We start from the raw sequence: 18211 nt of genomic DNA on the forward strand, positions 1-18211 counted from the left end.
ATTTTATAAGTCAGTGGGTAAACGCCACGATGAATAAAAAAAGAGCAAGTTTTGCTGTATACACTCACATTTAGCATTCGCTGAACATGTGCCAACGGCAACCCTGTATACTCAAAGAACTGCTGCCGTCTGTTAACGGAGGAATAAAACAAAGACATGCATACACATTCAGTCGGATTTGCGTTGCCGCCATTCGCTCCATCTGTTTTCTGTCGTCCTCCAAAGGTAAAATATTTGTTTCGTATTCGTGTCGAACAACTCTACTCTGACACACGGGTACTCTGCCATCGTTTAGCAATAAATTTATTAGGTGAATACTGTTGAGCAGATGCTTGAGAGCCTTGCGGATTGCCGTGAAGTCGCCCAAAAAATCGTGCTCTTGTTAGACGTTTGAAGTGAACGTATACGTTATTTTGAGAGGTTATACTATTGCGCTCCCAGGCCACAATTTGCACGCCACTCTTGAATTCACGGTGCATAATTCTGACGTCACAATACCGTGTTATTGATGCGTTTTGTGAGCTTGTGCTGTTGATAACATCTTCCATGCTTATTTTTTATCGTGAAGGGTTGTCGCTCACTCGTTTCGTGTGTTCACTTACTCGATATCTCACTTCAATTTAGTTAAGAGAATCATTGAACTCGGTGCATGATATCTGTGTTTCCAAAGCCGACAACTTTCGAATGTTACTGGCAACAACACGAGGGCCGCAAGCTGAGACATTCCCAATGTGAAGAAAATAGAAAACGTTGAAGTTTGTAGGGAATACCTCCGTCAGTGCAGTATGCGCGTAATCGAGAAGCTTAATAGGTAACGACGCTTCTTGAGAAAAAGAGCACTGGCTTCAAGACTGACTGACTGAAACACATGCTTCAACACTCATCGCCTGACTGACTCTTACACAGTTTAAATGCGCTGATAGTACTTGCGTGTGCTTGTTCCATTCAGTTCTCGAGTCCGGGTCGCGTGGAGCATTTTGGGAAGTCTTGTCAATTGCCAACGCGCATAGCTGAAGCGCAGCAAGAGGGGGGGGGGGATGTTCAACCCTTTTTGCCCAAGATCTTGAATTTCAATTGCTTATACACACTGGCATACATTCAAACAAGCGCACGGAAATTCATAAATTTTGTTTGATTGCCACTCCCCCCCCCCTTCCCCTTGAAAAAAATTTTGGCTACGCCCCTGTCTTTTAGCATGTGGATTTAACTTGCTCTTTTCTCTTTCAGTGGACCCGCAGCCATCAATGGAGCAGAAATGGAAAAACGTTGGAAAGGGAAGTGGCGCTGAAAATGGAAGCAACGCTGGAAGAGGAGCTTCTCACGTTGCCAAGATACGGTGAGCGCTTACGTTTCAAGAGGCTTCTTACTATATTAGGTGTCCTGATGAAAAGAAAACTACAAAACAATACAAATACTCGCTCTCTATCTCAAAGGTTGTTGCTAAAAAATATGAACTGCAAATATCTTTTGTGTGCTGTTGATCTATGATTTCGCAACTGCACACGAGAATATGCATCATAATAAGGGAACGAAGCTGTAGCAACACAAAAGGGAATGTTCGTGTGCCGCCGGTAACCATGGCGTTAATAAAAAAAAGGTTCTATTCGCGGGTTCAGTAACACGTCATTATCCTCCTCCTCCTCCTCCTCATCATCATCATCATCATCATCATTATTATTATTAATATTTGATCTGGATACGCGGAGAGAAGGAAGGTGGGTGGAAAGAAATAGGAAATAAAAACAAAACAAAGAACGCAGACGTAAAAACAAATCGTCATGCTGAAGGGTGTCTAGATACGCGGAGCCAAACGTGTCTTGTTCAAGAAAGCTAAAAACACGAGGCATCAGGCGGTGCACATATTTAAAACATAATAAAACTCTATATTGGCTAGACGTTGCTGTGAAAGCAGCCCTCAGCGCAGTGCTGACATGCCTTATGGTGTTTCTTCTACTCGCAGGTGTTGTGCCAATGAAAGCGCCGCGCAGGAGAAGCCGAAACGGAAGTACACCATTACTAGGAACCACACGTGCGAAGCGTGCGGCAAGGCCTCAACCACCGACGTGAGGCTTGAACGTCATCTTGCAACACACGCCGGGAATAGGCCGTATGCCTGTCAGTGCTGCCCGGCCACTTTCGTGCAAACAGGGGATCTCTATAGGCACTTTCTCGCTCATACCAGAGAAAAGCGTCACGGCTGTCCCAAATGCGGCAAAATGTTCCTCAGAAAAGTGAGCGTCAGCAGGCACCTCCGCACACACACGGGCAAAAAGCCGTTCAAATGCAACCATTGCCCGGCCGAGTTCGCGGATCGTTACAACTTGACGCGACACTTGTTCGTGCACAGCGGCGAAAAGCCGTATAAGTGCGAAGACTGCGGCAGAAGGCTCGCGCGACGGTGGATCCTTTCCCGCCACAACAGGACGCACACCGGCGAGAAGCCGTTCTCATGCGACTCGTGTCCGGCCGAGTTTTCCCAGAAGAACGGGTTCGTCAGACACAAGCTTACGCATTCTGAGGAAAAGCCCTGCAGTGTGACCTCTGCGACAAGACGTTCGCGCAAAAGTCCAACCTGAGGCGCCACTCCCGAGTCCATACTGGCGAGCGACCGTACGAATGCAACCTCTGTCCAGCCACATTTTCCGGCCAGTCCGCCTTTATTTACCACACGCGGGGGCACACCAGAGAAAAGCCCTACGAGTGTGGCGCGTGCGGCTTGAGATTCCGGAAGAATGGCCACCTCAAGGTACACGTGATCAGAATCCATGGTGATCCAAGAGCTCGTGCGGGGGGGGGGGGGCGTTGCCTTCCAGGATCCTCTCATCATGGACCGGAAGCATGAAGAGACCACCGGGAAAGCGTCAAAGGGCGGAGCCCGGAAAGAAGGTGAAGGCGCAAGTCAAGATCATCTGCACTGTAAAGGCTAATCGCGCGTGACCGAGCAGCAGTGAATCTCAGATGTCGTCCTGTTATTCTAGAGAAACGGGCTTTCCAGTTACTCTACGACGTGTTTGCAAAACGTGATGAGCGTTTTTTTCTTTGGAATGCAAGAAATAAAAAAACGTGTGGTGTGAATCATTTGATCGCATCAATGATATGTGCCTGTTATTTCATTTTTCGTGACAAAAGACGACTCGAAAATTTTCGCTCACATTTGAACCTTCCTTCAATAACAAATGTCCTTGAGTATATCCGGATCCTCATTCAAAAGCCTGAGGTCGGCCAAGAAGCACCAAAACTGTGTGAAATCATCGCTCATGATTCAGATCGGGAGTTTATTGTCATGATAACCTCAAAGCGCTCGCGTCGCCGGAAATCTGGTGTCGGCCTCGTTAGTTGCGAGCGAAAAATCCACATATTGTCCGTTTCAATTATATTGACTTACGGCTTCGACTCAGGCGGGAGTATAGTGACGCGTCACTGTTTGGAAAAGGGAAAAAACGTCTTTATTTATAAAGGCATAGAAAAAGAGGGCGTGGGAGTAACCCCTTGTCTGGGGTCCCTAGGACGCTCCAGCGTCGAATCGTGCCCGCTGTATCATAGCTCGGACGACCTCAGGAGGCTCATCGCGGAGAGCATCGTCCCACAGCTCCTCGTTACGTAAAAGATGAAGGAAAGCAGGTAAAGAAAAAAAGATGTTCGGAGGGCACTCTATCGAGACGTGGAAGGTCGTGGGCGAGTTTTCACAGGCGGTGCAACCAGTAGAACTTATGAAGAGATACCAGATCTGGGAATGTTCTATTCTGCAGCTGCCGTAATGCTATAGCCTCCTCTCGCGAAAAAGATGACGGTGGGGCGCTGCTCTCGTAAGTGAGAAAAGGATCCCCCACTCCGAAACGGTCGCCTCGCCTTGCCGGGCCACCAGGAGGAAAAGTTCGTGGGCAACAGTGTGTACACGTTGATTGCCCGGCAGAGAGGCATGACCAGGAGTTCAGCGTGATCAAGAGCTTGATGGGCTGCTATTGGGATGCCATGTCCTGATAGGGAGGCCCGAAATGCCTGTTGCGAGTCTGTCAATATGTACACCTCACTGCGAACACGGATGGCGTATCGTATCGCCAGATCGGCTCCAAGAATTTCGCAGCGAGAGGATTGCGTCCCACGCATTGCAGCCGAGTCCTGCAGGGACTCGGTACCATTTAACACTATGGAGGACTAACCTTCGCGAGTACGGGCTATGTCCGAGTAAAGAGTATGCGATTCCGGGATGTTTTCAGGCATTTGGCTGAAATATCGTATGCGGGATATACGCCGGACGTTGTCGTGCCGGGGGTGCATGTTACTTGGTAAGGGATGAACAGTGATTATTTTCCGTATGACAGGCGATAAGGGCGTGGGACGGGTTTCAATCTCAAGTGGTGGGACGGGTTATCCAAGGCGTGAGTAGGGGTGAGTAGGAAGCGGTGGCGCTGACTGACCCAATCTGCCTCAAGCAGTGCGTTGTGTGTCCCCAACTTAAGAAGACGTGTAAAAACGTAGTTCGGAACTTTGTGGGCCTGCTTTGTCTCTTTGTGGATCATGACGTTTATGCGTAGTTAATGCGATTGGGTCAACCGCTGGAAGGGCAGGTGATATGTCAGCCGGCTGAACACGCAGGCCTCTACCAAGTGTGGCAGGTCCTCTTCTTTGAGCCCGGAGTGCCTTCTGTTTGGAAATACATGCAGGGCGAATAACTTCTTGCGCTTCAATTGAAGATAGAGTGAAAACAACTGTCGTGCTCTACAAACACGTGCGCACTGTATGCAGGCTTCGCAATACAACATGGATTATCGTAGTAATATTTTCGTGGTATTAGAGGATTTCCGTAGTGCAAGCCTACATTGCCATCGGGTGTGAGAACATGGGAATGTCATGATGGCTTCATGGTTCAATGTCGGCCACCCGCTACAATGGGCGCATACGTTACTTATCCTATTCGCGGTGAGATCCGGCTACAGGGGGCGGCAGCGAACCTGCGCATGTGTGGATATATGGTCGCCAGAATGACGACTCTCGCCACGTTTCCTAATGCTGCAGGGAGCCATCACGGAAGACCTTCTGAAAAGTCTTAGTATTAGACACAATCACCAGCGTGTTGGGTGCAGCGCAATTAGTGAGGCTGATGTAGAGGGCGTAGCCAGTTCCCGGTCCGTCAACTAGCGAAGCTGATCGGTTCCGCGAAGGCGAACGCGGAAGACCCGGAGCATGGGAAAGAAAGGATACTCCTTCGGTCGCACAGTCCACGAGGGGAGCCGTCAAGGTCGCCCCCGTTCGGGATTCGAAGGGGGAAGCTTGCTGGCAAAAGCGTCTGGCAAGAGGTAGGTTAGGCGCCACTGTCTGAGTTTTAAGCTATTGTTGGCATGCACACGTGCCATTGAGAATGACGTGCGGACGGGAGCACTTGGCTGACCCAGACATAGTGGCGGCAGGGAGACAAGCATAATCTCCCGCGCTGTTGTTAGGATGTCGGGGTGCCTCGCTGTCACGTGCACACCTGGTAAGTGCACGAAGCCCAACGGTGTACCACCGCTCTTAGGGAGGCTTCTACGAAGCAACAAGTAACGAGAGAACTGACGGGGCTCGAGCGTGAGAACGGCTGCGGATGGAAGTCGGCCGACTGCAGAAAGCACGGCCTGGCATGGGAGAGAGTGTGACACAGGGAAAACCTATCCCTTTGCGAGTAATCTTTGGTAACGTGGTTTTTACCAACGCAGTGTCCATTAGGAAAGTGTTTGTGCGATTGGTAGTGATGATGTGAGTCCTAACATGTTATTGGTTTGTGTGAAGACTCCATGTTCAACTGAGGGATGAAAAGTGAGTGTTTGAATCTGAAATGAAGAGCGGATGTTCAGGCTTGGACTCGGGCAGTAGCCTGAGTCTGCAATAATGCGTCTCTTCACCGGACTACGGATCTTCCTTCGCGCTGCCACCGTGCACTCGTGTCATCGAGGGGACCTATTCCGAACCTCAAACATCTTCCCTCCTTAGCTAGTGTTAAAGCTAGTCGAGGAGGAGGAATTGAACTGGCGTAGTCGACGTGGAGTGGAAAGGCCGCTGCGAGGAAGGTGCTGAAGTCCGGGAAGATGACAAGACGCACGCTGCTTCGGGACTTGCTGGTGCGCTGCGAAAAGCAGCCTTGGCATCCAGTACGAGCCTGCCGGTCAACATTGGAGCCTTGAGTTGGGCAGCCCTAGAGCTCTGTGCGTCATTGAACGAGAGCAGAGCTAAAGGTCGTCGTTGAGCGACGGACTTATTGAAGAGGCGCTGCAGGGTGCTGCTTCAGGAGCACAGCAGCAGAGGCAGTCAATGTGAGTCAGCGACAGGGGTGATCGGGCGGAGACCTGCTGCATCGGAAGTGGTCATCGCACATAGCGTTGGTGACGAGACGGACGCAGTTTCAACTGTAAAGTTCATCGGGCGACGCATCACTGCAAGGTGCGGCCTGCTTTGTGCACTCTCGGGGCCCCCCAAATTTGTTTTTAGTGAATGCACTTGCTTTCAGGGACTCTCTGGGAAATGGCGGACTCAGATAAAGATGAGATAGAAGATGACAGTGTGAATGAATCGGATCGCACCTGCAAGTGTCTGCTTGAGATTGAAGTGTTAAAGCTCAATCTTGAGCTAGAAAAGATGAGATCATCGCACACCTTGTAAGAGGAGCCGGAAAACCAGAACCAGCATTCTAGTATCGCATGGTACGCGCAAGAGCTCAAAGCAGTCTTAGCACCTATGCCCACTAATGAGCCTATGATTTCCGCTTGGTTCAAACATGTGGACGCTCTGTTGCGGCATTGAGCATACCCGAGGGAGTACAGGTTACGATTATACTGCCACTTTTAAGTGACAACATGCGCACGTTCGTCGCCAATCAGGCAAAGGCTGGGGTGATGCCGTACTCGGATTTGAAGTCTAGAGTGTTAAAGGAGCTGCGTATGTCTCCGAGCGAGTACAGCCGTATGTTTGTGGAAATCCAAAGAGAGGAAAGCGAGTCTTGGCGCGCCAACTGATGGCGCGCCTAGAGACCGTGTTCACTTGCTACGTTAGAAGTAGAGAAGTGGAGACATTTGAAGGTCTTCAGGAGCTGCTGATAGCGGACAAGCTAAAAGAGTTAATGCCAGATGATCTCCGCTCGCTGGTAACTCAGCAGGAAGTAAAGGTATGGTTGAGGCACAGGGATATTGCAGAAGTAGCCGCCAATTTCGAAGAAAGCCTCGGCAGTGGCAGGCATGGCAGCTACCGCAATGACGGGCCAGGAAATTCTAAATATAGGTTGCCAGCCAAACCATCGGCAGCCCTACTTATGGAGTATGCTTCGATGCTGACGGCAGGGTCACTTCCAAAGAGATAGCGAGCTGTCACGTGACACAGTTGCTAATGTTGCAGAAGTTTCTTGTGTAGCTGCCCAGAATGAGCGAACATTTGAAAGCTGAGCCGCACCGTCGCGACACTCACCCATTGTGCAAAACTGGCTGATGAGGCATCCGCAGATTGAGATTCTCGTGGGACACAAGTCCTGTTTTGCACGCGTTGACACAGATGCAGATGTAACAGTGGTACGAGAGAATGAAGTATCCGCTGAGATTTTGCATGAGAGCAGTGGCACAATAAGGCTCTAACTGACACTTTTGGGCATGGTGTTACCGCACGCCTGCTGCATGTACCTCTCAGTCTCCCAACCTCGTCAGGGAGCGCTGTTCAGCCGGTGAAATTGTGATGCGCAGTGACCGATCAGTTGAATACCAGTGTTTCCGTCTTGCTTACTCCCGGAGACTACATATGTCTTCGTGGTTACTGGCAAAAGCCAATGAATGATCTAAATGAGGGTAATAAGAGAGAGATCAACTGTTCAAGACAGGGCATTACACCGGAGCAGTATTCACCGATGAGGGAGCCAGAGCATGTACCTCGAGGTTTTAGCCTTAGCGCTAACTCTGTGCAGCGCACAGTGGAGAAACAGGACAACTGAGCAAGGGAGCCGCAACCGGCTAACTTCGCGTCACTTGTACAGCAGGTGCAGTTGAGAAGTTGCTGTGAATGTACTAATGTGGATAGCACACGACTTAGTCCATTCGATGGAAATGCCCTCGATGGAGAGAAGGAACGTGGCGAGCCACGTGCCGATGTGCGGCGTCAGGTGAAAAAGGGGTCGCACGTCAGGGTAACTGATAGGGCACAGTTGGACCGAAAGCAGTTCTGCCATTCATTGGAACCAGCTAAAGTGTTAGCGCACGACGGCCTCTGCGGTGGTAACTTCTCATAAAAGAAAAGGAGAAAGCGTGCTAAAAAGCGGCTAGCATTCGGTTTCGGCGGTAGAACGAGGGCGTTCTACGTCTTGCGTGTTGTCTGTTCAAGAAGAAAAGCACTCAGAGTAGGACCATCGCGTGCGCGACTAAAGTGTGAAATGGAGCAGTAAGTTGTTTGTATAATCGAACTACCAGATTAGTTGAAGGTAACCTTAGTTTGGATTGTTGTTTTTTAAAGGTTTCAAACAGGTTTTTTTATGTAATCGCCACGGAGAGAAGTTATTACAGTAACTAGTTTTGTGCTTTTTTTTAGTGTTTAGGTAGCGCGTGTTACCGAAGAGTGGTGACATGGTGAAACGCTTTTAGTAAAATGTCGGCTATTTGTCGCTTACGGCGGTTCGGGAGTGTTGAACACGCTGCCATGAAACGTAGAGGCACAGGTCGCGTTTGATTGAGCTAGAAAGCTTGGCGTTGTTTCCTAAGTTGACGGCAACCAACCCCAGCAAAGCTTTTAGTTTTGTTACGGACGCATCGAAAAGGGCAATTAGAGGTTGCCTCTCTCAAACGATAGGTGAATGTGAACTATCGTCACAACCTTCAGTAAGTGGCTGTGACATTCGTGACGGGAGGCGTCCACAGTTGAATAAGAGGCGAATGTGGAAAAATAAATTGTTCGTATTGAAGGCGTGCTAAACGAGGCTGCTGATGCTCTTTCGCGTCTCGGCTGATGATTGGATTCAGTGATTGTAACTCTTTAGAGGTAAGGTGACGTTTTGTCTGTTTCATAGGGTTGAGTTTTTTGTTGTTGTTGTTGTTGTTGTGTAGCCACTGAAGTAGTTTCTGTGAATTGAATGACTGTACGCGAGTTTGCATCGCACATTTATGTGCTACGCGTAATTTTAAAGTGGTCGAACTGACTAATAGACCCGGCGTGATGTGAAATTTTTGTTTGTTGTACCAGGCAGTTTTTGCTTTGTTGTTGTTGAGATGCAAGCTTGCCTCTAAGTGGTGGAACTGCTTTTAGTTGTATCATATGTGTTACGTAGGAATAATTTTGCAGATAAAATAGGGTAGTACTTGTGAAGTTCATTATAAATTTTTGTCTTGGTGCGATCCATTCAGACTGAGGTATACCTATAGCGCTGGGTCAGTCGCTCTCTTTGAGTGTGTTATGCGTGGCCTGGAGGGCGCATGGAGTGGGTCTGCCGTTTTGGGACAATGACCATGTGGTGTTGTGAGTTTAAAAGACAATATGCCGCCAGACTATCCACAGTACGTGTGCCCTGTGCCAAGCTAATGCGAACTGACTAGTGCTGTGGACTTCATCCTTAGTGCATTATTCAGTGTTGTGCATTACAAGAGTGCTTTCTGTCGGAGGACTATTTGAGGGCATTATGTATATGTGTTGCTGTGTCTATTTCGCGGAAGGACGCGAAAGTTCTCCGGTCGAGATGGAAGTGATAATCGGTTCAAGCATGTGCCTGCACCCAGAGTAAGTTCATTTTGAGCGATTTTTTTGTTTTTGTATCGCGTTACTGGACATCGAGTATCCAGTAACACTCTTGAGGGGGGAGGAGTTAGTATGAGACACCAATTACCAGCGTGTTGGGTGCAGCACAATTAATGCGGCTGATGTAGAGCACGTAGCCAGTTCCTCGCCCGTCAACTAGCCAAGCCGATCGGTTCCGCGAAGGCGAACGCGGAAGACCCCGAGCATGGGAAAGAAAGGGGACTTCTTCGTTCGCACAGTCTACGAGCGGTCGCCCTCGTTCGGGATTAGAAGGGGGAAGCTTGCTCGGAAAAGCGTCTGGCAAGAGGTAGGTCAGGCGCCACCATCTGAGTTTTAAGCCATTGTTGGCATGCTCGCGTGCCATTGATAATGACGCGGGGACGCGACCACTTGGCTAACCAAGACATAGTGGCGGCAGGGAGACGAGCATAGTCTTCCTCACTGTTGTTAGGATGTCGGGGCGCCTCGCTGTCGCATGCACACCTGGTAAGTGCACGGAGCCCAATGGTGTACCCACCGCTCTTAGGGAGGCTTCTACGAAGCAAAAATTAACGAGAGAACTGACGGGGCTCGAGCGTGAGAACGGCTGCCGATGGAAGTCGGCCGACCGAGAGAGTACGGCCTGGCATGGGAGAGAGTGTGACACAGGGAGAACCTACCCCTTTGCGAGTAATATTTGGTAACGTGGTTTTTACCAACGCAGTGTCCATTATGAAAGTGTTTGTGCGATTGGTTGTGATGATGCGAGTCCCAACATATGATTGTCCTTGTTCAACTGAGGGTTGAAAAGTGAGTGTTTGAATCTTGTAGAAAACAGATTGAAGATGGAGCTCGGAGACGAGGGGGAAGAAGTAGCCAGGGGCACGCTCTGCATATTTTTTATTTCCTGTTCTGTCAACAATAAACCGAAGACGTATCGGTTCTGTGGTCTCTCTGGTCCTTCTGAAACATGGTGCCGTGACCAGGAATATCTGAAGACAGACACAGAGACTTCAACCACTTTCACAACAACGGGTTGAAGAACGAAACAGCGGCATCTGGCTCAAGGACGAACCGTCGAGAGAACGACTACGACCGACGACTGTTGAAGACGCACATAAACAGGCAAGAGCTCTTTCAACAAGTTTTAAGCATGAATAAAGAGGTCCTATTGAAGAAGCGGAAGACGCTTCGAGCAAATGTGACGACGCTTACGAGTGAAATCGATAAGAAGATAGAAGAAGACGCCGATCGAGCGCAACTTATGACGCTTCTGAACCAGATGAAGAGCGTGTCACAGACGCTAAGACAAGTTAACGAACAGATTGAACCGTTCATTGAAGAATACGACGCGGAGGCAGAATTTGAAAGAGTTTTGCATTATGAGATAAAGATCGTCGCTGCAATGACAAATAGAGGAGCAATAACACGAGTTAGAACAAGCAGCGCAACTGACTATGAGAATAGTCACAAAACAGGCGAGCTCAGTGCAAGGTACTAACCAAATCTCGGAGACGCAAGAGCTTGTTAAGTTTCCATGTCTTCAGATGATAAAGTTTGATGGGAAAAACTGTCTGGCCAAGGTTTTTGCATAAGTTCGAGACATCGGTGCATAACAGAGCGAACATGCCGAAAAATCAAAAATTTAATTACCTTCTGGCGTCTCTCAGCAGGGAGGCTGCGTTTCTCATAGAATGTTTGCAGTTTTCTGATCAGAATTACGAGCATGCAGTCGCTCTTCCGAAAGAAACCTTCGGACGAAAAGATAATTTGAGAGAGACCTACATAAAAGAGCTTGTAAACTTGGAAGCAGTTAAGAGTCCTAAAGATGTAGATGGGTTGAAGAAACTCTTCCAAAAGTTGCAAGTGAACACACGAGCACTGCAGTCGTTAGGAGTGGAAATGGATAGTTATGCCACAGTGATAGCTCCTGTTGTAAAATATGCGCTACCGGTGGATATGAGGATTGAGATGAAGATGAAGGAAATAGAGAAAGGTGACAACAGACCAGCAACTACGGAATCGAACTCAGCGTCAAGAGACAGCACGAGCAGTTTGAAAAAAAATTATGCAGTTTTTAAACTTATATATACGCAGCAGAGAAGAAACTCGAGAGGAAAAATACGACGTGACCCAGTCACCGCACAGTATGAGGCGGACTAGAACATCTACGCTTCAAAGCATATCGATTAAAAAATGCATCTTCTGTGAGATGACTGGACACTACACGGAAGATTGCAGAAGAACCATTAGTATGCAACAGAAGAAAGAAGCCTTGCAACGGGAACGAAGGTGCTTCAGATGTACCAGACCTCACCACACGGCAAAGATATGCCGCGCTAATTTACGCTGCAAAACATGCAAGGGAAGGCACACCACATCCATGTGTCGACCACGTACGCCTGCAGGAAAGTCAGCACAGCAGCAAAGCAGAAATGATGTTGAGCAAGTGCGTAAAAGCACCCAACCTCACCGGTTAGACACCAGCAAGTCCTGCAACATGCACGCATAGCAGTCTGATGAACACAAGTGCATACTATTGCAGACAGCCTTTTCGTGCACGGACGGAGACAACGTGTGCAACGCACGGATTCTGCTGGACAACGGGAGCCAGAGGACTATAATCCTCAAACGATTGTCAGGAAAACTAGCGTGCAAGGTAAAAAGATCCGAAAGGATTACTGTAGGATCATTTGAAGGAGGAGAGATGGAACTAGACATTAAAGTTGTCGAGGTTAGCGTGAGGAAGGATCCCATCTCAGAGCTGTCACGATTGAGGCACTGGAGATAGATGTTATAACCTGTGGCGTGCTACCATCGCCACCGTTGACAATACACGAAAGAGCAAGATCGACGGGAATTTGTTTGGCTGATGACAACGAGAAGACGGACAAAGAAAGAAAAAAAAATATAGAAACTTCTATATTAATTGGAGCAGATTATTACTGGACTGTCGTCACTGGTCGCATTTGCGAGATTCATTCAAAAGTAATGGAAATAGAAACAATATTGGGATGGACGGTCCAAGGGCTTGTAGGACTTCATTGTGTGCCGATGAAATCATCGACGGTTGTGGTACTCAAGGTCAGTGCCAAGTCGGACACGACTGTGGACGAACTGCAGAGATTCTGGGACTTGGAAAACATAAGCATCAAGGATAAACCAGTAACAAAAATGAGCAATGAACATGTGCTAGAGTACGTCCGACAAACAATGGAGTTCAAGGCAGGAAGATACCAAGTGCGGCTACCATGAAAGAAAAACGTGACACTGGACGACAACAACACCATTGCAGAGAAGAGGATTATCCAAGTGACCAAGAAATTATGCAAGGATAAAGATGAACTCCTATACTATGACAAATCTCTTCGAGAGTACTTCAAGCGAGAAATAGCAGAAAATGTCGAAGAAGATGCTGGATCCGATATACAGAACAAATGTGTATACTACATGCCGCATCAAGCAGTAATTAAGAAGGACCGAACAACGACAAAAATACGGATCGTCTTTGATGCATCGTCCAGCCAGAATCCAGGTGAATCCTTGAATGACAACTTGGAAAAGGGGCCACACCTAAACCCCGACATCACAAGCTTGCTGATGAACTTTCGACATCACAAGATCGCTATGCCAGCCGACGTAGAAAAAGCATTCTTGCAGGTCAAAATACATGAAAATGACCGAGACACACTGCGATTCATGTGGTTGGAAAGAATACCCAGCGAAGATATGCCATCCTCGAAGATAAAAACGTGGAGGATGACGAGGGTTACTTTCAGAACTACACCAAGTAGCTTCATTCTAGCGGCCACGATTCATCAACATTTGGATAAATTCGAAGAAAAATGTCCTGCAGTTGTGGCGCAACTCCGGAAAGGAATCTATGTCGATGACGTTTTACTAGGAGCCGACGAATACTCGACATCGACAAAGATATACAAAGAAGCACGAGATATTTTTAGCAATGCGGGAATTTTTTAAGATAATGGATTTCAAATGACGCCGAGCTAAGAAAACTCTTTGATGAAGAAAGAGAGGATCTGGATCGAGGGATAACAAAAGAGGGACAAATCAAGATTTTGGGACTGAAATGGAATTTCGTAGAGGACGTGTTGAGCTTTCCCGACACAACATGGCGAAATGACAAGGACATGAGGCAACTCTCAAAAAGACAGGTTTTGCAGGACACAGCAAAGCTATATGAACCTTTAGGTTTTTTGACACCATTTTCAGTTAGAACAAAAATATTGCTGCAAAAAATTTGGATGGATAAACTGAAATGGGATGACCCATTACCAAACCAGCATAGATCAGCTTGGAAGGAATGGTCCGAGGAGCTTCAGCAGTTAGACGATTTCACCGTTAACAGATGCTATGACAACAGGCAAGCTGAAGTGAAAGCATAGACTCTACATGTGTTCTCCAATGCAAGTCCAATGTCGTATGGAGCAGCAGCATATATTGTAACAGAAGACTCCGATGGAAGCAATGAAGCCAATTTAATCATTGCAAAAGGTACAGTCACTCCAATCAAAAAGATTACACTAGCAAGAATGGAGTTGTTGGCTGCCACAATATCAGTCAGATAGGCCAGTCGTATAACTGAGAATTTCATCAGGAAACTAAGAAGTGTGAAATTCTGGACTGACTCTCAAACTGTACTATGCTGGATAAAGTCAAACAAGACGAAAGATCTGTTTGTTCGCCACCGCTCAGCAGAAATCAAGAGCAAGTCCAACGAGAGTCAATAGGGCTATGTTAAAAGTGATGAAAATCCTGCGGATTTGATGACAAGGGGGATTAAGATGAAACGTTTGCTGGACAGTGAATTATGGTGGAAAGGCCCCACGTGGATCAAGAACGAAAAACAAAGGCCTGATTATGACATCACTCAAGAAGCGGACAGTGATGACAACAAAGACGACGAAAACACCATGGAATTCTTAACTACCGCCACGAGTAAAGAAAAGATAATTGATGTGAACAGGTTTGGATGATACAAGAAAGTGTTAGGAGTTACCGCGTGAGTGATGCGTTATATAGGAAACCGACGAAAAGAAAGGAAAACAGGTTCGCTCACAGAAGAAGAATTGGACAAGGCACAGTTTGCGCTAATAAAGCAGGAGCAGGAAACGTTACGAAATGCAGTGACACGAATATATGACAACATGAATCTGTGCGGCACGAACATCTTCGAAGATAATCAAGGTGTCCTAAAAGTAAAAGGGAGGCTTCAGTGGAGTGATTTGAGCTTCGATGAGAAGCATCCTAGTGATTTACCAAGAAAAAGTTACTTTTCAGAACTCCTAGATCTGAACGCGAATCAAGTGACAATGCACGGTGGCATCGCGGCAGCATTGAAACATCTAAGAACGAAGTTTTGAATTGTGCGCGCCCGACAGATGGTTAAATATGTGATAAAGAAATGCATCACATGTAGGAGATTCAACTCTATACCAATGGCACAAGAAATTTCACCACTACCAGCTGACAGGATAACACAGACGAGGGCATTTGACACAGATGGTATATACTTTGCTGGACCGCTAAATGCTCGAGAGGAGAAAGGCGACAAAATTACAAAGTTTTACATTGTGATATTGACGTGTGCAGTAACAAGAGCCATACAACTGGAGTTGGTCAAGAGGATGTCATCAGAAGCGTTTATACAAGCATTCCTAAGATTCGTAGCTAGAAGAGGATTGTGTACAACTATTTACAGTGATAATGCAAGAGCATTCAAGAAATCTGAGAAAGAGATGAACAAGATAATAAAGATGGAAGATGTAAGGGTTCAACAGTATACCAGTAACCTGAAAATAAAATGGAAGTTTATTGTAGAGTTAGCTCCATGGTGGGGAGGATTTTATGAAAGACTGATCAGAAGCTTTAAGACATCCATGGCAAAAACTATAGGTCTCCACTTTTGGGTGAAGAAGAACTACGGACTGTGGTTGTTGAAGCAGAAGGAGTACTTAACAACCGGCCACTTACTTATGTGTATGACGATCCTAACGAGCCACAACGCATCACACCGGCGGACGTTATAGGAGGCAGGCAAGCAATGAACAAGCAGGAAGAAAACAGACTCGGAGAATACAGTTTGCTGAATTACTGGAGTGCAAGAAAACAGGCAATGATAACATGGTGGACCCGACGCAAAAAGGAGTACCTGAGGGAGCTTAAGTGTGCCAGCAGAAAAACAGAGCGTCACGCAAATGTACAAGAAGGAGATGTACTTCTGCTTGGAGAAGCGCGAAAAAGAACTCAGTGGAAGCTCTGCAAGGTCGAAAAGATTTTCCCAGGCAAGGATGGACTAGTGAGAACATGCTTGCTTCGTACACCTGAAGGAAAATTAGTCAAGAGGCCGATTCAACTGTTTTATTCGCTCGAAGGTTGCTTCGGTTGAATCTGGCCGGCGGGAAGATGTAGAAAACAGATTGAAGATGGAGCTCGGAGACGAGGAAGAAGAAGTAGCCAGGGGCATGCTCTGCATATTTCTGATTTCCTGTTCTGTCAACAATAAACTGAAGACGTATCGGTTCTGTGGTCTCTCTAGTCCTTCTGAAACAAATCTGAAATAGAGAGCGGATGTTCAGGCTTGGACTCGGGCAGTAGCCTGAGGCTACAATAAAGCGTCTCTTCACAGGACTACGGCTCTTCCTTCGCGCTGCCACCGTGCACTCGAGTCATCGAGGGGACCCATTCCGAACCTCAAACATCTTCCCTCCTTAGCTAGTGTTGAAGCTAGTCGAGGAGGCGGAATTTAACTGTCTTATTCGCACATAACAAAAAAATAGCCAACTTGGCTATTTTTTCCGGCGCTTCACAAATTACACGACAAAAGAGGTGAAAACGTGCTTTTTTTGGGAGGGGGGGCGTCATCTGTACTGGTCATCCTCGTTGGCGGAGTAGGTGGCGTCAGAGTGGTGTTGAATTGTGCCGTTTTATTGATTGATATGTGGGGTTTCACGTCCCAAAACCACCATATTAATATAAGAGACGCCATAGTGGAAGGCTCCGGGAATTTAGACTACCTAGGGTTCTTTACCGTGCACCTAAATCTAAGCGCACGGGCCTACATTGTGCGTTTTATTGGTTCTATGCAGCGCTTAATATAGGCACCTGCTTGAAACGTATATATGTTCATAGACATTTTTAGATAAATATGTAATGCTCAATAGTGGCTTTATTTGGGGTCGCGCTCTGTGTGACCTTGATCTTCCTCACTACACTGCATTCCTTGGAAGTGTGGCAGCTTGGGCTAGTTGGTATGGCATGACGATAGTTATAGCGCGAGAACAAAACGACGACACAGAGACGAAAGAAGTGTCTTTCGTGTCCTTCTTGTCTCTGTGTCGTCGTTTTGTTCTCGCGCTATAACTATCGTCATGCATTCCTTGGCCGAGGGCAAGACTGCTGCACTCACCCCTTCTTCCTCTCCTATTCTTCCACCCCCTTCTCCTCTCCTATTCTTCCAAGAACTCGCCCGTCTGGTTAGTCAACGACAACAGGGGACGGGCTTTGCTCTGGGTGGGGGGGGAAGAAAGGATAAAAGGAGCGGCCAGGGGACGTGAGCCACATGTATATATATATAAGTGGTTATAACAGAAAAAAAGAAAAGTGCCGACCCGTAACTGTCTCTCCTAACAAGGACACCTCAACAGGTCAGCATATGAATGGGGTATGGGGAATAAAAGATATGGGGAGAGAAAGATTGAAAAAGAGACAAAAAAGAGAGGCGAGGGTTATTCGATCTGCTTCCCGCAACGGACTCACAAGCCCCCACACGCCATGCGCAGCTAACTAGGAAAGCTCCCAAAGGCCGGAAAAGTATCGTCCTCAAGAGGAGGACAGCGGGTGGATTGGCGCGTCGTGGAAAGCGCGTGAAGCCTTCGCCGAAGCGCTTAATCTCTGTACGGAAAAAATTGTGGTCCTTAGCACTCAGTAATACGAGCCCAGTGGACCTCAATAGGGAGCCAATAATGTTCCTTCAGTTCACAAGCGCTCAAATAGCGCAGAAGTCTTGAGGAAGGTGATGAGGGCAGCTTGCGCGCGCTTCACCAAGAATGCGTGCGCAAGAGGAAAGAGAATCACATCAACTGTGCTGGTGGAGAGTCTTAGTTTGCTGTAAGCATCGAAGAGGGATCTGCGCGCGTCCGAATACTCTCATACTTGAAGATAATGTGATGGAGTGTTTCGGGCTGCGGGCAATGATGGCAGTTTGCGTCACCCCGTCCCGACTGTCTATGCCGTAGTAGTGGTTAGAAGATGAGAAAAGGCCCCCGGTCGGGAGCACGGCGCAGTGCCTGTCTGTGAACACGTTCCGCAGTGTGGTAGGAGCCGATGCACAGGCGGAGAAGGAGGGCGCGCTCCTCTCTCGAAAATCCAGTTTTCGAGAGTGGGCGTGGTGGCCGCCCTGCCGCAACTCGTGGGTCCGGGTGGCGAGCGGTGACGGAATACCTACCGTGTGTGAAGCCGCGCTACGTCGAATCTGTTC

The 18211-nt window shown here is 47.7% G+C and overlaps 1 pseudogene; it reads left to right on the forward strand.

The window, feature by feature from the left end:
* Nucleotides 1–18211, forward strand: part of LOC119181602 (uncharacterized) — a 43346-nt pseudogene that overhangs the window by 24944 nt on the left and 191 nt on the right.

The sequence above is a fragment of the Rhipicephalus microplus genome, unplaced genomic scaffold (assembly GCF_043290135.1).
Source record: "Rhipicephalus microplus isolate Deutch F79 unplaced genomic scaffold, USDA_Rmic scaffold_14, whole genome shotgun sequence".
Lineage (NCBI taxonomy): Eukaryota > Metazoa > Arthropoda > Arachnida > Ixodida > Ixodidae > Rhipicephalus > Rhipicephalus microplus.